At 44.0% G+C, this 19,703-nt stretch overlaps 1 long non-coding RNA gene across 1 annotated transcript in view; it reads left to right on the top strand.

Annotated features, from left to right (window-relative positions):
- The window catches only part of LOC105094508 (uncharacterized), a 202,218-nt gene that overhangs the window by 58,669 nt on the left and 123,846 nt on the right, over positions 1-19,703 (top strand). Inside the window, exon 2 of the long non-coding RNA XR_010378936.1 lies at positions 11,374-11,483. This is a non-coding gene — a long non-coding RNA (uncharacterized LOC105094508). The remainder of the gene's footprint in view (positions 1-11,373; positions 11,484-19,703) is intronic.

The raw sequence follows: 19,703 nt of genomic DNA, 5'->3' as shown, positions 1-19,703 counted from the left end.
AGTGTAGCCGTTTTTATTGCACACTGTTTTGATAAACAGCTCAGCAATACCGTTCACGAAATGAGGAAATACACCGAGAGTGAAGGGGTCCGGTCGGTGGGGGTGGGAGGGGGAGGTGTCTTGGGAGCTTGTTTGCTCCAGCCTGGATGCCAAAGGCAGTTTCTTCACAAGGACTTCCGTGGTTGTATTTTCTGCTGCATTTTCTGTTTCAAAAAATCATGAGAAAAGTCTTAGTCATCTGTCAGGCCTCCCATTTGTTTATTTATTTATTTTTTGGTCCATCTCAACAACTAGATGGAAATTTTAAGCCCTGCCAGACCTGCTGTTTGTGATTTGCTCAAATGTTGAAATCAGTTCAGCCTGAATTGGTAATTGTCTTTTTCAGATCATTTAAGCTTGCATGTGAAATGTGTGTGGTAACTTTCCAATGTGCATTACAAAAAACAGCTTTGACTATCATTTGCGTGGCTGTGTATCTTGGGGTTATGTTATTTTGCACCTTCACTAACCATAGCTGTTCTTTTCAGTGACATTTATGCACAAGCGATTATCTTCTGTGAACAGGCCAACTCCTCTGATAAGTCCCAAAGTTTTCAGAGGGTGTGGAGTCACACTCTCAAAATAGATTTTTAGGGAAGTATTTCAAATGGGCATTTGACATAAACATGAAAACACTGGGAATTTTTCCCAGTAAATCTGACTTTATATAATCTGTATTTCTTCAAATAAATAAAAGTGACTAAAACCGATTCCATATAGAAAAAGTCAGAAGGCAGATCAAATTTGAATTCCATTTTCAAAAAGTATTGCTGAAAAGCAGACACACTTGCAAATTTAAAAAATCACATACCTGTTTTAGTTCTCCATTTTGTTTTCCCTTCAAAATATTGTACCATTATAATTGTCTAGAAACAAATTGTTCTTAGTTGATCTTTTTTTTTTTTTTCTCCCCTCAAGCCATCTAATTCGGGCATGAGCCCAGGACTCCTGAATATTGTCAGAATTTGCTAAGAGTCAGCATTTCAATTCCAAAATGTATCTTAAGTCCAAAGGGGATTTATCTGAATGCAGAGGAAGTTTTTTCCTTTGAGGAGCCATCCCACTTTATGACACATGCTGTTGGGTTGATACTCACGATGAGCTCATTTCTTTCTTTTCCAAATAATGATTGTCGTCAGCGTTGTGAACCTGGGTGGAATAACTTTGGGGTTCCCTAAGAAAGCAGCCTAAATTGGAGGTGTGAGATCTTCATGCATATGAACAGCTCCTTTGGCACCCTGCAAATACATTCTCTTCCTTCCCGTTTTCATTGCCTTGATTTAAGGGACTTGGGCCCAGTCACCCTGCCTCCTTCTTTTGTGCAGAGACATTCTGAAATGTCTATAGAAAGCAAACTTCTTGAAGAAATGCAGAGCAGGCCATGGTTTGAATGCAAGTCCGAATTTAATTGCGGCCACCCTGGTAGCACACTGTTTAATTTCCAGCACACATCTGCATGAACCTACAGCAACTCTAGGCCAGGAATTGTGAGCAAGGAAAATTGATCTGTGATAAAGTTCCATATCTTTTCCGAGGAACATATGTAAACATATGTTTCCGATGCCTTTGTGTCCTGGGAAGTTGGTATTGGTGACTTGTTCAGAGCATTTTGGACAGAGAGACATGGAGAGCCCCATCTTCTGACCAGTTCTTTGGTAAAAGGTGAAATGAGGGGGAAACGACTGAGGTACTGCAAAGCTGGTTAGTATTTCCACTTCAGAATGCTAAAGAGACAAAGAGGTTAATGAAAGGCTCAGGGTCTCCATGGTTGAAGCAGTGGAAACCAGCCCTTTTGCCCTGCAGAAGAGTGCAGTTTTCCACGGAGCTGGAAGGAATGCTCATGCCCATGGGAGAACAGGCTTGGAGGGAGCCCCATCTCTTAGCCTGTGCCCCCTGCAGATACTTAATTTCTGCTGGATCATCTGAAAAGGAACAGCTAATCTCGTGGCCAAGGTCAATCCCCCGACATTTTAAAGGTGCAGGTTCAAGTTCAACCATTAAGCCAAATATTTTACACCATGCTGTGTCGTTTCAGGAAGTAGAAAACTTCCAAATCCTACAGAAGACCCAACCTGGGCTTGAAAATGGAAACGCCACCTCTAGTATTTTACATATTGAGCACAAGGTGGTCAAAATATTATCTGCGCCTTATATCTCCTGTGCCCTAAAAATACAAATATCTTTAAACAATAAAGGAAAAAAACAGCATCTTTTGGCATGTTCGAAGAACAGCTTATCCAGAAGGAAGCAAAAGATCACAGGTGTGTGTACAGAGGATAAAGCAGGATGTAGCTCTCCTGCTTCCGTTTACCCATTTGCCCTCAGGATGATAGAAAATGACCACTTACACAGCAGTGTGTGGTCCAAAATACTAAACTCATCTTCGGTCCTCCCATTAACTGGAAACAATTTCTTTTTCAAAAGAATATTCTTCATTGAGATTCTCCAGTTAAACAGCAAATACACCTATCGTGGTTATCACTGTGCAAAAAAAAAAAACCCCAAAAAACCCTTTTGGATTTCTTTTTTCCCCTTCCAAGTTGGGAGAACAAAGTTGAGCTGCCCCTTCCTTTTTAAAAATAAATAGCACACCTTAACTGTATGAGGCCTTCAGAGATAAAATGCTCATTTAATTTCCTTTGCAACGTAGTGTTCGTAGTACTCATAAGATAACGTGACACATGTTAGCAAAATGAAGACTTTCTCCGGTGCTAATCAACCAGCATAACAAACTGTTCTTGTGATATTTTGGGAAGCAAACAGAAAGCTCCTAATGGTTTGTTCAATTAGCGAAGAGGTGGCATTTGGCTATGGTGTTACACATTCAAGGAGTTGGGTTTTAAAATAAGCAAATCTGAGAAATGAGGATTCCATCTCTAGAGGATGCTTTGATGAAGCTATCTTTTCTCCCCAGATTTATTTTTCTAAGGCAGAGGGCATGTGGGCATGATTCCATTTATATAAACTTGCTAGGCTAACTGTAGATGTTTGGGATTTCCTTGAAAAATAATTATATTATTTTGACAGTTGGTGTTTTTACGTAGAGCATAAAACTCCCAGGAATATTCTAAGACAAGTTACGTGGAATCTAGGGCTGGATTTTTTTATGTTTTCATTTCATGTGAAAGTCAATGTAAGAGAAACAGTGACGATTTGGAGGAAATTCCTCCCCTCCTCATTTCTCTGAGTGTAGATCTGGGAGGATGGAAGAGGAGATGTGAGATGCTGAACTGCTAACAGAGTCTTGTGGGAGGGTATTCACAGGGAATCTAGGATTAGCCTTCCTTCAAAACGTTAGCAATTCCGTAATGCCTCTGTAGCCTTCAATCCCTACCAGTCCCTACCCCTTCGGGTTTTCTTTATTTTAGTTCCTCCTGGCCAGCTGGTTTCCCCAACCACTGACCAGGTGGCACTAACATAAAATCCAACAGGAAACACCAGTGCCATTACCCCAGGGAGACCAGCTCACCCAAGTAAAAGTCAAGAACTCATAGAATAATTGTTCAGCCTCTTGAAGGAAACAGGTCATTGTTATTGCTGCAAAATCTTTTCCCAAAAAACTAGTCCTTAATGGTCACAATCTAATTCATCCTCATACTTTTGAAAGAGTTTGGTTATTTTATTTTCCCCCTGACATACGTAAGGGGACACTGAAGACCAAAAGGAGTCTTGGCTTATCCAAGGTTAAGAAACACACGGTGCTGAATCACAAGACGAAGACCTCAGCTTTCCAGCTCAGCTCCTTGTGCCATCGTGCGTTACTTTTCAAGGTTACACTTGAGATCTTAGAGGAATTCTGTCGTAGCTTTGCGTTGATTTGTGGGACCCAAGATGTAGACTGCCCTTAAAAAGCTCACAATCAGCAGGAAAAGTTGCCTCAATATGATGCCCTTTGTTGGTTTCAAGAATCAACTATTTTGCACATTTGAGACAGTTTGAATGATTTTGAGCTTTCTTTATATGTAACACGTTGACATAGTACATGAGGACCTTAGGATGGATAATGCTAGCTTCTCAAAATGTTTTTTTTTTTTTCTTTTCACTACTTGCAAATCTGAGAAATGATCTGAAATGGCAACTCAAGTCTGCAGAGTGGTGATCTCAACTGGGGACCTGTCCTTGCTGTATTAGGACTGGTTATTTTGGATATTCCAGATTACTCCCTTTTATACCAAGGAATTTCTGTCACGTAGATAATCAGTCAGAATCATGCAAGCCCAGACCAACCTTTCTTCTAGTGTCAGATTTCCCAAGACTCATCTGTCCTGTTGCCTCAATTCCTGATTTTATTTTGTTCTCCTTGATGGAGCCTTAAAATACTGCGTTGCGGCTAATCACACAGCTGACCTCACTACAGAAAGAAAATGACCTATCCTAGATCATAGAATTTTAGCATGATCCTGACTCTGAGGACTTTTAAATACAATGATAAATATGAATTAAAGTCCACCTGTATCCCATGTCAAGGTCATTGTTTTCTGACACCATGTAATTTCATACATAGACCTACCTGGAAAAAAACTAAAAGTTTTTGATGTCTCTGCTATTGTGATATACATGATGACAGCCCTGCTTTCTGTCCATCCTCCCAGTCGATCTGCTATGATTAATGTTGAGTTTGCCCTTTTTATTTAACTTGAGTTAATGTAATTTCCCAACTTCCAGAAGAACTGTCTCCTCATTGGTTGCTCAGTACCTAACTCAATGTTTTAGGTGATGGTGTCAGCTAAGTTGTGCCCAGGCATTCAAGAATAGTAGGGCAGTTTATAAACTTGTAGAAGCGTATTTGTGCTATTTTTCTTGAACAGTGGAGACAAAGGGAGCTTTTATTATGTTTATGCTTTTTAAAAACATGGTAATTATTATTACTGCCTAAAATAAAACATACCACAGTATCTTCATAACTTTTATTTTAATAATAATGTGAGTTTGGATTTATTTCCACAAATATCCTGACATTTCAGCTTATTCTTAAAAACAAAATTCCAGAACCCTTCAGTTGTGGATAAAGTAATGTAACCATTTTTCATTACCCAGTAGGCCTGTGTATTATGTAAGCACACTGAAGAGCCATGCAACCCTCAGCTTTGTTGGACTAGAACTTTTCACATAAGTAGGCATTATTTTTTTACTCCTGGTCAAGGTTTATATGGCACGTGCCATCCTGGTGAACATACTGGGACGACTGGAGAGGAGGGAGGTGGCTGATATTAAACCAGGTAAATAAGCTGGGAGTTGGAAAGTGGCAGATGTGGCCTCTGTAGTGACAGGACTCATCACGCTGAAATACCAGGGTGTGTACAGGGCGGCAGTTAGAGGTGGGAGATAGCCACTGAAAGACTGAAGCCCTCCTTTCCTGGAAATACAGCCAAGACAGACACGGCATCCTCTCAAGGCAGGCCCAAGCCGCTTCAGGAATATTCAGTAAGAATTTTTTGATTGCCAGATAGTTTGTTGAATGCTCGCTCTCAGTCCAGTACTGGAAGAGACGTTACTGAAATTGTGACAGTGGTACAAGATGCGGTGGGGGTCCTCGAAGCACTTATCATCTGGAAGGGAGTGACAGCGCATCCAGTTTACTTATTTCAGAACATGGGTGAGTGGAACTATTTGTCAGGCGCTGTGCAATGTGCTGCCGGCAGGAAAAAGCTGAAAACAGGGTTCCCACCCCTAAAGAACTTGAAGTCTTAGTTAAGGATATGAACTCATAAACAGGTCATTTCAGTAGAAGGCGGTATTGGCAGTCTGCTGGAGGGGCAGAAGAAAGGCACTGTCACTTCTGAGAGCCGGTACATGCTTCCTGAGGGGACGATGTCTATTCTGGATATTGGCTGAAGCATTATTTATTCAGTGCCCAGTAAAATTCCAGATGCTTGCTTGGTGCTGGGGATTTAAAGAAGGATGAGATGGTATCTGTCTTTGAGGAGTTCATGGTCTACATTAACAGACAAACAGGTTATGAGACTCCTTTCCCCAGCACGCACGCACACACACACACACACAGTAGAACAGGATGTAACTATAACAGAGGTATAAAAAGTTACTTAGGGGACCAAAGAAGGGACCCATATCCTTTTGGAGGGAGTCAAGAAAGATGGCACACCTATTCTGTTATTTAGAGATTAACACTGTGAGTAGAAGGAGATGAAAATGTAGAGGAGGGAACAGCTAACCCTGCCTGGAAGAGAGTAAAAATTGGTGAAGAGTTGGTGGAGGAGATGGAATTGGTCTGAACATTGAAAGTTAAGCGGAATTTTCGCAGATAGGGCTAGTGAGATGGGCAGAAGGGAATCTCAAGATGAGGTGGCATGAATCAAGGCCTGGGCTTGTAAAAGGGCGTGGTATGTCTGGAGGAACAAAGTCTAGTTTGGTTTGGCTGGAAGCTATGGGGCATGGAAGGAATGGGAGGAAACCAGGTCAGTAAGGTGGCCTGGAGCCAGAACGTGAAAGCCAGGCTAAGGAATCTGTTGTTTGTTTGCTTGTTTCTGAAAGGCAGTGAGGAGCCATTATTATTAGAGGTTTTGAAAAGTAATTTGGGGAGAAGAGGGGGAAGGGGCTCGAGAGGAGAAAGATTAAAACATTGGTTCTCAGCAGTGATGGGAAGTGTATCAGAATAACCTGGGAAGCTTTTGCAGGATCCACAAACTTAGTTTTTTCCCTTAGTTTTCTATCTTTTCCCTCAATCAAGTTTCTGATGTGATATGGGGTGATGGGAAGATAAATAAGGGTATTTTGAAAAAGCTTCCTGGGTGATATCAATGTATTCTGCCCTCTGCTATTGCATTAATCTCGTCAAGAGATGTTCACAGAAGGCTGAGACACTGGAGACAAGAAAGGATGATTTAAGGGATGCATGAAAGTTGGAATTAACAGGATGGGTTAGAGGAGGCTGTGATGGAGAAGAAACACTTACATACTTAGTTATGTAAGTAACTGGGAAACTGAACTGAAATGAGTCCAAGAAGAGGAGCAGGGTCTTTGACAAGATTATGGATTCTACCTGACACAGGTAGAATTTGAGGTCTCTGTAGGCAGTTGGTAACATAAGCTGGAGCTCAGAAGAGTTTAAAACCACACATACCCAAGTCAGTTATGAAGCGATAGAAAATACCACATGTTTTTAAAAGGCAACAGAAAACCAGAGACAAGGGAGAGTTGTATTGGCTGGAACAGACAGATAAGTCTTTATGGAGAAATGGAACTTGAGTTGCATCTCAAAGCACTAATAGAAAATTCAACTGGAGATTAAAAATGGAGATTATTTGCAAAAAAGTATAGGGTAAGAAAGAAAAACGATGTTTCAAGAGGGCAGGATAGTAATATAAATGACTTAATAATAAATCGTAGTATACCTTCATTTATTTTTCACTCCCAGAGCGAGCCATTATTATTCACAATTTATAGATGAAGAAATGGGTTCAGAAAGGCTCAACAAATGGCCCACTTGGGTCCAAGTGGAACAGTTGTGCCTTGACTCTCAATCATTTAAACCCAAACTCTTCTACTGATCCATGAGATTGTGTGTCCTTTAAGGCAGGCTTCGTTTCTCACATATTGTTAAATACCTCCTGGATAGTGTGTAGCTGGAAAATAGAGTAGACTCTCAGTTAATATTTGTTGAATTACTGAAACATATCTGTTCTTTTGTGAACCAGTTTAGTTATTTGCCATCTATACTTAGGACGAAATATGGAATGTAACATTGTAAGACTGGAAAGTACCTTAACGATTTTCTCATCCAACCAGCTCACTTTATAGAGGAGGAAATTAAGTCTTAAGGAAGGAAATGACTTACCTAAAATCTCACATCCAGTTATTAGCAGGGCTGGGCCAGTACCTTGATCTCAGCGTCTTCCTCAGCCAAAGCTTTTCTCTTGTAACTTTCAGTCCAAGCAAATCAGGACAGTCCACCCTCTTCTGAGCTCTCCAAAGCTAAGTAGAAATGGAAAACATTGAATAGGACGTGAGTTGATTTGATAGTAAGAACTTTGACTATTTTTTTAATCATCCAGTCCAATCATTGTTTTTGATGGCATGAATAAGAGAAGGCTGACCCAGAAAAGAGACACAGGATCTCAGTTCATCTGAGAAAAGAACAAGAGTAATGACAACAAATGAAAGGGTAAGGGAGGAAATCAGTTTTTCCCTGTGTTGTCATGGGATGCTCTCGAGTCACCTTTGTTTTGCCATCTTTTATTTTTTTATGTATTTTTTATTTATTTTTTAAACATTTTTTATTGATTTATAATCATTTTACAATGCTGTGTCAAATTCCAGTATAGAGCACAATTTTTCAGTTATACATGAACACATATATATTCGTTGTCACATTTTTTTCTCTGTGAGCTACCATAAGATCTTGTATATATTTCCCTGTGCTTTACAGTATAATCTTGTTTATCTATTCTACAATTTTAAAATCCCGTCTATCCCTTGTTTTGCCATCTTTTAAATGGAAAATATGGTCTCACCTACCCAGGACAGATGAGAAGAAATACCATCCTGGGCTAGAGACCTGATGATGGAGTGGTGCTAGGCAGGGTGGGTACGGCCCAGGGCTGGGATTCAGGGCTCCTGAAGGTGCTCACAAGCTGTGTGATTTTCACTGTGTGTCATTTTACTTTGCCCTTCCGGGTTCCTTATCTGTAAACAAGAGGGTTAGATTAGATCTGTCTGGCTTTGGTTTGCCACTTGCCCTCTCCACTAAACCTCTGTCCGAAGCTGATGGGCTCCTCGTGACTGATAAATGAAGTCAAGCACTAACTTGAGGCAGCTCTGTGTTGCCATGAATGTGGGTTCCTAAGGGCGAGCAGAGCCCTGGGGCTGCAGGAACATTGAGCAGCAGCCTCCTTGCTCAGTCAACACCACGTGGGTCCAGTTGGCTCCTCTGATCCCTTCAGCTGGAGCTGCTGGTATTCAGGAGACCCCACCTCAACCAGTTGGTAGTGGGGAGCCCGACCTCTCCCCTTGTCCCTGTCAGCCTGTCCTCCTTGCTCAGCTCTGCTTCTGACCTTTGCTTTACTTCACCTGTACATTGTAGATGAAGACCATTAGTTGACCTCACTCTCTGTCTACTTACCCCATCCTGCCCCTCGAATTATACCCCTTTGATTTTTTTATGCCTTGTTGCTTTTCTTTTTAAATTTTTATTTTTTAATTAACATCAGTGAAACGGACTTGCCTGTACAGTTCTGTGAATTTTAACACGTGTGCATACATTCACGTAATCATCACCAAAAGCAGAGTAGAGAACAGTTACATCAACTCCAGAACATTCTTTCATGCTCTTTCCTTGGTAGTCATCCTCTCCCCTCCCTCTCAGTCCCTGGCAACGCTCAGAGGTTGAACAGGTCATACAAATGGCATCATGAGAATGGAGCTGTTCCTTGAGAGTGGCTTCTCCCACTCAACAGGGTACCTTTGAGGTTCATTGGTGTTGTATGTATCAATAACTTGTTCTTTTTTATTGCTGAGTAGTTTTCCATTATATGGATATACCACAGTTGGTTTATCCATTTACAGGTAGAAGGGCATTGGGATTGTTTCCAGGTTGGGGTGATTATGAATAGGGCTGCTATAAATATCCATGTACAGTTGTTTGTGCAAACATAAGATCTCTCTAGGGTAAATACCAAGAAGTGGGAGTGCTGGGTTGACCCTTAATTTTGATCACTTCCCACTTTTGAACTGAGTTTACCCTTCCCCTTGGACTCATGATCCTGGACTCACACTGACACCTCATTTCTTCCTCAGAGGAGCAGGCCCATCCCCAGTACAGCCCTGGCTCCATCGCTCGCATCCCCGGGTCCTCCTCTTTCTGGCTGGGAGCTCCCAGCACATGGTGAAACTAGAGCCCATTTCAATGAGTCGAAATCTTTTTCGGTTCTGAATTTGCTGGGATTTGGATCAGTGCACCAGTATTGTAGTACCCTCTGCTGGCTGATTCACAAAGCTGGCTTGATTCCTGTCCTGGGAGAGAAATTGTAGGTGCAGTGGGAAAAAGAGAAACAACTGGGGAGGGACGTTGCTGTGGCGAACTAACGCTGTAGTGACAGCCTGATGGGGACTCTTCGTGTATTTGATGCTACACATATAGATAAACGCTGTAACATTTTTGTGGAAGCCGACAATATTGTGCTTGTCTACTCAATTGTGGGCAAAGATGGGCTGTCTGGAAAGCTGGACTCAGCCTGGAGCCTGTTCCCCAGATTGCTATTTTGTGAAGACATCCGCGTACAAATGACTCAGATCCAAACATTCAGAGATGCTCTTGGAGGGCCATCTGGTCCTTGCTGGTTCTAAAAGCTTCATTCAGCCTGGTACATGGATCCAGTACAAAAGACAGTGAGGGCTCTTCATTGAGGTTTCAGTATACGTTCCACTGACCAAGAAGGGAAGCTGACTGTGAAAAACAGCTGATGCTCCCCCCGAGCGGGCGGATGATACCTCCCTCTCATAGGTCAGTGGAAGTCAGATAAATGTTTAATTGACGATCATGGAGGCTTTGAAACACACACGCATACACACAAACACGACTTTGTATCATCATGGAACATGTGTTAATTTGTTTGGGTGTCTGAAACAGGCTGGGAATTAGGCTGACCCAGCGTGTCAGGCGGTGAGGTCTCTCCGAGCCACGAGATCATTGCAACGTGTCATATTTAATTCACGAAGACAGCGTGGCCTGCCTCGCAGTTTGGATAGCGGTGCTGATGGATTTGCCGTTTGCACTCGCTGGCTGTCTGCCTCTCTGATCCAAGGGGTGGCTGCACATTCTGTAGCCAAGGGGCAGGGAGTGTCTCCTTTTTTGGGGGGCTGGCAGGCTGGGATAGGGAGGGAATCCTGTGCTCTCAGCCTCAGCTCTGGGCTCCATCCGAGTCCAGACAGAGACCAGGCACGAGGGAGCACGCATTTGAGACCACTACCTGATTGAGCAAAGTCCATGAAGTGGCTTCGCGCTTCTTTTGTTTCTCTGAGCTTTCGCTTTCTCATCCATCTGAAAGTGGCATCAGAGGAGGTGCTTGTGTTTCCTGTATGTTTTGCAGACAAAACCACAGCATATCCTATATTCTGACGGCGTCATTCCTACTTGAGTGCTTCTCACACTCGAGGATGTGAAGTTATCAGATGCAAGGATTGCATCTTCTCTGCGCGCCCAGCTCAGCCCAGCACCGAGCTTAAAGGAGAAGTGGGAAGGGAGCTTGTTAGATGCTGTGGGCAGAGGTGTGGCTTTTTGGGCACTCGTGAGTTACAGGAGGTACATAAATGGTGGGGCTGTGGGGAGGTGATTTCACCTTGGCCTTGGGTAATTGTCTTTCTTATGTTCCCTCTCAGGAAAGATGTTGCTGTTCCACATCCATCTCTCCATCGCTGTGCCGCTGCTCCAGGAAAAATTCCCCACCGGAGGGGAACCCAGATCGAGAGTGTCTCTTAGAAATAAACCGGTAAGTCCTCGCCAGCAAGTTTAATATTGTGATTCTAAGACGTACCGAATAACCGCAAAGATCGCCTGAGTATCCATTGCCCCTGTCTAAGGCACAAAGCAAAACCTCTTAACAGTCAAAAGCAAGAATTAATGATGTGGAACTTTTTAGCCTGTCCAAATATGTCGGGTCTGTGAAGATGGCACTTAAAATGATTTCTGACTGTTAATGGAGAAATGTCACATCACTGGTTTTATAAAGCTCTGGAAAGGTTTGTGGTCTCCAAGAAAGGCTTGTCAGGGCTCTGCAGTTCACCGGCTTTCTGCAGCGTGGCCTCCCTTCTTCCAGGATTCCACACTTGTGCGCAGTCCCAGCACTCCTTTGTGAGTGGTTTCTGCAGGGCCCTCATCAGCACAGCCTCTTGCAATAAGGCAGGGGCACTGGGGACCTAAGTTGTCTCCTGATATGTATACTGATGATGGTGATTGTACTGCTTGTATTTTTTTTTAATTTTGGTAAAATACACATAGCATAAAAAAAGTTCCATCTTAGCCATTTTTAAGTGTACATATAGTTCAGTGGCATGAAGTTCAGTCACATGTTGTGCGACCATCACCACCATCCATCCATCCATCCATCCATCCATCCATCCATCGTTCCTTCCATCCACAGAACTTTTGCAGAAGTGAAACTCTGCATCTGGGGATCAGTAACTCCCCATTCCTCCCTCCCTTAGCCTTTGCAACTGCCATTCTACTTTCTGTCTCTGTGAATGAGAGGTACTCGAGGCGCTTCATACAATTGGAATCATAGAGTAGTTGTCTTTTCATGACAGCTTATGTCACTTTGCACAGTGTCCTCAAGATTCATCCATACCTCAGCCTGTATCAGAACTTCCTTCTCTCTTGAGGCTAACACTCCACTGTATGTATACACCCCATCGTAGTCATCCACTCACCTGTTGGTGGTCCCTTCCACCTTTTGCTGTGGTGAATAATTTTACTGTAAGCATGAATGTATGAATATCTCTTCCAGACCCTGCTTTCAGTTCTTTTGGGTCCATACCCAGAAGTGAGATTGTGAAATCATATGGTAGTTCTGTTTTTGAGTTTCTGAGGCACAGCCACACTGTTGCTCACACTGGCTGCATCACGTTACACTCCATCCACAGTGCACAAGAATTCTGATTTCTCCACATCTTTTCCAACACTTAAAGTTTCTGGTTTTTTTCATAGTAGCCATTCTAATGGATGTGAAGTGGTGTTTGACTGCAGTTTTGATTTTCATTTCCCTGATGATTAATGATGTTGAGCATCTTTCCATGTGTTTATTGGCCATTTGTATGTCTTCTTTGGAGAAATGCCAGTTCAAGTCCTTTGCCCATTTTTGAACTGAGCTGTTTGTTCTGTGGTTGAGTTGTAGGAGTTCATTATATATGCTGGACCCCTTATCAGATACATGATTCGCAAATATTTTCTTTCATTCAGTGGGTTACCTTTTTGCTCTGTTAATCATGTCATTTAATGCACAGAAGTTTTACATTTTGATGCAGTCCAATTGCTCTATTTTTTTCTTTTTCTGTTGGGCTTTTGATGTTAAATCCAAGAAATTATTGCCAAATTCTGTCATGAAACTTCCCCCTACATTTTCTTCTGAGTTTTATTGTTTTCTGTACTACTTGTTTTGACTTTTTCCTAGACAGTGAGTTTCTTGAGCTCAGAGACTGTGGCTGTTTATTTTTGTGTTCTTAGCACTTAGAATGTACCCAGCACATAGTAGGTGCTCAATAAATTATAGTTGCCTGAAACAGCTTTATCAGACATGATGAGACTAAACCAAAGGCTCTGTTTGTGGTGATTTGCTGTCTCCATGATGATCCTTATAGCAGACTGTCTTGGGGACCCATAAAGGAGTCTCTGAATTAAAAAGGTAATACTGTTTTCAGGGTCTTTTTTGGGGGCATTTTATTTATTCACTTGTCCTGAGGATGTTTAATGGAACATTGGAATGTTTGTCATACTAATTGTGTCCTTCTCACACTTGACGTGCAGTGCCTCTCTCCTGAGCTCTGTGCACAGGTAGCTTTGCAATGAGGAGAGCAGATGTGCACTGAGGTGGCTTCTCCCATGTGTATGGGTCCCTGAAGCCCTGGGTCACCAGGGGAGAAGGGGAGTGCTGGAGGGTTAGCTGGCCACACCTCTGAGTCTCCCTTAGTTTCATCTGTTATAAAATCAGAATAAAATTTATAAAAATTTAGAAAATGAGCATAAAAATTTAGAAAATGAGTACCAGCTTCCCTGCAGTTCTAAAATCATGAAGGTTTAGGTGTTGGAGATCGGGCATTCCAAGTGGAAATAGAAATTCAGCCACTTCTGGGAAGAAACAAAGACAAGATTCACCAGCACCCGGCCTCTCTCAGAGAACCTCCCTGCCCCAGACATGACCTGAGAGTCAGGTGGAGAGAAGGCTGTGTCCCAGCTCTGCAGTGATGTTCCGGCTTGGGTCACATGTGGGGGCGGGAGCGAGTTGAAAACAGAATTCCTATTGTTGTTGTTATGGTGTCAAGGTCATCTTCTCTACATTTCAGCCATTCCAGAGCCACCTGTCTTGTTCTTGGATACGTGTGTGGCCCAAACAGCTTGAAAGATAAGAGAGTTCTTGCTTATGCCATTAGCTAAAACCACGAGTACCACGCTGCACCCCAAACCCCATACCTCCCGCCTGTTCTTTGGGTGAATTTCAGCCGTAAGGGAGGCAGTTAGGACTACAGCCGCCCTGGGGGACACTCCTGCCAGGCGTGGCCTGTGGAATACTAGTATCCGACTCTCAGGCCTCCCTTCTGCTGCGGTCGTTATTGGATCTTTCCGAGACTGGGTACGAGGTCATGTGTACGGTGCCAGTCACACAGCAAGGCCTGGTGAGGGCATCAGGAAAGTCTGGGCTCTGAGCCCCCACTTCTCCCATCTGAGTGAGGTTTGGGAAAGTGACTTACCCTTGCTGGCGCTGGGTTTCCGCGAGCATGACGTGGTGAGGCTGTCATCTGTTGCGTTACAGAGAACTGGGTTGCTGAAAGAGAGGAAGAAACTAACTTTTATTGAGCACCTTTTATGAGCTAAGTACCGTGCTAAGGGTTCATGTAAATTTGGCTGTTTAATGCTCAGATGGCTCTGTGAAGGAGCCCTTATTCGACTCCTGTAAGGATGGGAAAATCGGTGCTTGGCGAGGCTAAAGGACTTGCTCAGAGTCGCACGGCTTAGACACGGCAGAATCGGGATTCCACTGCGCGTCTGCTGCTTCCAGTGTGTCTAAAGCCAGTGCCTTCCCCACTTGGGTAGACCTGGACACAGAATAAAGCGGGCATTTTCTGCACTGACAGGGGCCCCCTTCCCTGCTCCTTCCTCTGCTCGTGTTGCTAATTTACTCCCCCTGGGGCTCCTGAGAAGGGGAACTCTCAACCCTTGCATCTTCCGGCTTTTACTTTTACTGGAGAGCAGATACCACCTATTTTCCCCAAAAGTCAAATTTTCCGGCAAAAGAAGAAACTCTTGGTCAAATTTTGGGGGGCAAAAATGATCCCCCATACAAAGGGCCAAGCTCAAGTGAGGTTCATCTGCCCGTGATCCTGCCTTGTGGTCATCTCTTTTTCTCTCTCTTCCTTTTTTCTAAACATATGCATCAAAAACTCGTTCTCATTGGGGGCCCTGGTGAGAGTGATGGTGTCCAGAGTCCCGCGCTGGGGCCCTGGGTTCACAAAGGGCCAAGTTGACATCCAGTCTGCATCTGGCTTATTTGATGCCAGAGGAGCACCGGGGTCTCCTGAGAAGCAGGAGAGATTTGCCTCCTGCGGAGGTTTGGATAAGCCCCAGCTAATCTCCATGGCTTCTTAAGGGCACACCTGCTTGTCTGCCCGCCAGCAGCCTCCTCGCTCATTTCCCGTGGGACGGCTGGGGTCAGAGGGCCTCCAGAAAGCCTTTTATCCCCCACCGCCCCGCCAGGCCCCCCCAAGCAGCACCTGGGTCCACATAGAAGACTTCCTTTGAGGGGAGGTCGAGACGTCCCTCCCGGAATGAGGTCCAGTGCCCTTTCCCTTCCTTTTCAGGCGGCTTGCTTGTTCCCTCCTTCTAAATAAGCGTTTAATTCAAGCTTTATCATGCATGGCTCAAACTTTATCCCATCGGGGCTAAGCTGATCTGAATTAGTTTCCAGGCTGCTGAACTGTGAACACGTAGTAGGTGCTCAGTAAATAGAGCATCTGATCATGATCTGCACAGGAACCTAGGAAAGAGACACAGTCAGCTTTCTGTTTGTTTCATCACTGGAACGTATTCCTAACACTGGTAATACTGAAATGACAGAGAATTCAAATGTCCTTTCTCCTTAGCTGTGGAAGTGAGAGATTCTGTCCTCCCTCTTTTCCGAAGTCCCATTTTCCTTCTTAATTATCCTTAGGAGTAGTTAGTAGCGAAATTGGTTTGTTTTCTACAAGCATTCTGCTTAGGATGGGCGGTCAGAGGCTGCTGTTTGACGCAGGAAGCTCCCAGGAGTTTGGTGGTGGGTTTCCTCCCTTCCCCGCTTCCTTCCTGTCTTCCTCCCTCCCTCCTTCTTTCCCTCTCCCCGCTCTTTCTCTCTCTTTTATTTTCTGTACATAAAATAGAGACATAGCTTATTTTTGAAGAGGGTACTATTAATGGTAATCTGGGAGGATATGACTTGAAAAAAATCTAATTAAAAAAAAAACTGTGATCCTCTCTTCCTTTGAACTCATCAGTTGTTCTTCAGGTTTATAACTCCACTTGTTCCTAATTCCACTAATATTGGTTGAACTCTATTCTCAGTCCCTGGGCTGAGTAATGTGGAATAAATCCAGCCCCTTGGAAACCAGTTTGGCTGGAAACATGGGCCATTGGAATTCCATGATAAAGCCATGTGTGCATCGATGGTCAGTTGGAGCAGTAAAGACGGGAGGGGGACACTCAAGCACCAGTTCCTCTGATTACGAGCATGGCATCCCGGACTTACGCATATTTCAGTCAACTCCCCCAAGCCGTGCAAGGTAAGCAGTATTATCCCCATGGTATAGATGAGGAAATGGAAGCCCGTGGACATTGAGTCATTTGGAAGATTGGCTGCAGAGCTGAGACTGTCACCCAGGTAATAGAACTTGGAAACCCAGCTGTAATTTGAACCCAACACTGGATCAGAACAACCCTCGGATACTGTCCTGTTCCATCGACACGGAAAAACAGCTGCCGTAGAGACAGAGAATTCTGTGTGGGCAGCCACTTTAGAAAGTGGATACTCCAGAGTGACTTTGTAAGGGGAATGTATGGAAAGATAATTTACCAGCTAATTGCTAATGTCCCCTTTCAGTTGGGATTGTGTATATATGAGGGTACGTGGTGACGTTAAACTGCGGGTTTTCGTTATTTCAGCTGGAGTGCTGTCTGCCGCTTCCCCTGCCTGCAGCACCCCCGTCAGGATGCTTCCTCCTCCCTGAACTGCTTCGGCACCATCTCTCCTCTGATAATATGTACACAAAGGGATGCCCCCCACCTCCCGTTCCCCCAGTGGAGGGCACTGTCAGTGAGCAGACAGACACCGTCTCAGAGGCTACAATCCTGGGCCCATAACGTTGTGACAGAAAGTAGAAAGTTAAACAGCCAGTGCTGGGTGCAGGATAACAGCATAATAGGCTCAGAGTGAGTCAGGAGGCAGTAACGGCCCTGGAGATGGAGAAATTCAGAGAAAGTAGGGCAGTATAAAAGCGGAGACACCATCTGTGGGATCCAGGCAGTTGTGAGAGACTCCGAACGGCACAACACGGAGATCGGTTACACAGCACAACCCATGGTAGTAAAGGAATCATCTGGCCTTGAAGTCAGCAGATGTTCTTGGTTTGAATTGCCACCTTCCTGGCCGTGAACACCAGTGTAGCCATGGTTGTAAATGGCAAGGTAATAAACTGCCTCTTCCTCCAGCCAATCAAAACTGCAGAAAATGAGAATCAAAACAAACAAACAAACAAAAACAAAAATACAAACCATAAAAACGAATGCTTCCTTTCCTCCATGATGAACCCCCTTGACCAGCAGTGGGTACCGCACGTGCCCTCTCCCCACCTCATTTGAGTACAATAAGCAGCTGTATCAGGAGGGCGCATCACGCTTCTGAAAGTGTGTTTAAAAGTCTAGTTTCCAGTTCGGGTGAGTGTGTGTATGTGCCCGGCCTGATGCTTGGCCTTTTGTGGGGATCCCCTCACTTGGTCCTCACAATACCCCTTGGAGGTTGGTAGCATCGTTCTGATCTTGAGGAGGAAGAGACCGAGGTGCCGAGAAGGGAAGTCGCTTGCTCAGCCTCCCCCAGTGGTGACGTCACGGTTCTCATTCAGATACGGATGCGTCCCCGGGCCCCGCTCTTTCCCCTTCACCCCGTGCCTCCCAGAGGAGGAACAGTCGTGAATGCGTTACGTCTCCTCACCCGACACCCTTTCCCTGACAGCCGTTACCCCCGAAAGCTTCTCTGGACGTGAAACGCTTCGCTTTACGTGTCTGGAAATCTGGAGTCAGCGAGCCCAAACCTTCAGGTAATTGGAATGAGTCTTCTATGTTTCAATTTTAGATGAAAAAGACAGAAAAAGAGAGAGTAAACCACTTAGTTGAGGAGTTTTAAGCGTTTACTTGTTGGATGTATGTGTATTTCAGTACAGTTTTTTTCAGCTCAGTAATCTATACCTTCTTCTCTGTTGAACTATGACTTCTGAAGTTCAGAATGATGACCCAGAGGTGTGGCAAGGACAAAAATCATTAAAGAGGATGAAGGAAGAGCATAGAAGAAAGAGTACTTACGTTGAAAGTCTTAAGAATATTGGCTTAAACCCCCATGCAACCCATCGGTCCTGGCTCTGGGAAAACTGATCACTGTCACCTGTGGTTGCACCAGCTGGAGGTTAAGCATGTAGAGATTCAAAAGTTGATGGTGGGAAGTCAGCGAGATGGCATATACATACATCACGTAGTATAGGGGGTGTGCACTCTACCTGCTCAGTAGATCCTAGTTTTCTTCGTAAAGCAGAAAAGTAATTGTTAACCACGTGTAAAACAAAGTGGATGTTGGTTATTTAGAATTTTTCCATTTTTGCTCTTAGTGCGGCATCTGTGAGATAGGTCAGGAGAGCTGGGGAGACTTAGACCATTTGCCTGGGGAAAAGGCCCTGGGAGCGTGCAGGATGGGATTTGCCTCCAGTGTAGCTTCTCATGATGATACGTCACATACTGAGCAACAATAATAACAACAAAACCGTCGAGGCTTAAGGAACCCATAGGTAGACTTGACCAGTTTATTGCTTTAATTCAACAGCTCAGTTCTCTCTAAGCAGACTCAATCAAGGGAAGCAAACAGTGTGGTACTAGGCTTAAATCTCCATGCTTTCTGCATTTTTCAGTGATCCTTTTTCTTTTCTTTCTTTCTTTTTTTTTTTTTTTTTTTGCCTGCACCCTCCACCTCGATAACTCAATTGTCTTCTGAGATACTTGTTCTTGTTCCTATGAATCCAGACAGGTCAGGTGCACACCAGTAACCCTGACACGGTGAAGACCATGAGGAAGAGAATGGCCTGGAAACGTGTATTTAGTTGTATTGTAAACGAGCCTTTAACACTGGAGTGAAGGTTACTGTCTGACTTTGCAGAGAGGCAGAGCTTGGTCTGAGTCCTGGGTGTACTGCTTACTGTCTGGTGGCTGGGGAAGTGACTTCACTTCTTTAAGCTTTAGTTTCCTTATTAGTAAAATGTACCTGGCTCAGGTAATAAGTTCTCAGTCCATTTAAGTCATTAAATAAAATTTGCTGTTTATCCTACTGGTAAATGGGAGTTTAGCAACCTCCCAGTCTATTCTGGTCCCATTATTCTAAAAATAGTTCACATTCTCAGTGTTTTCTCCTTGAATTGGCCCGCTGGGCACTGAACTCTTTGGGGTTTCTCAGTTGAAGACAACATAATACTGTACCCCACCCCCTCCATCTCTCCCTCAATCTCCCCTCCAAGCAGTGGGTGCCCCAGTGTCAATATGGCAGAAGTAGGGCTTCAATCAGGAGCCCTGAGCAGGGAAGACATTTTATCTAAATTTGCAATGATCTGCTTCTTCCTGCAGACACTCCTCTTTTGCATTATCGATCCCCTCTGTCTCCTGAGCCTGGTCACATGTCTTTGACCCTGGTTTGCATTAGGAGCAGTGGACGGGCTGC

This window comes from Camelus dromedarius, chromosome 34 (assembly GCF_036321535.1).
Source record: "Camelus dromedarius isolate mCamDro1 chromosome 34, mCamDro1.pat, whole genome shotgun sequence".
NCBI lineage: Eukaryota > Metazoa > Chordata > Mammalia > Artiodactyla > Camelidae > Camelus > Camelus dromedarius.
Note: the sequence above shows the minus strand (reverse complement) of the source record. Positions and strands in the feature narration are given on the sequence as shown.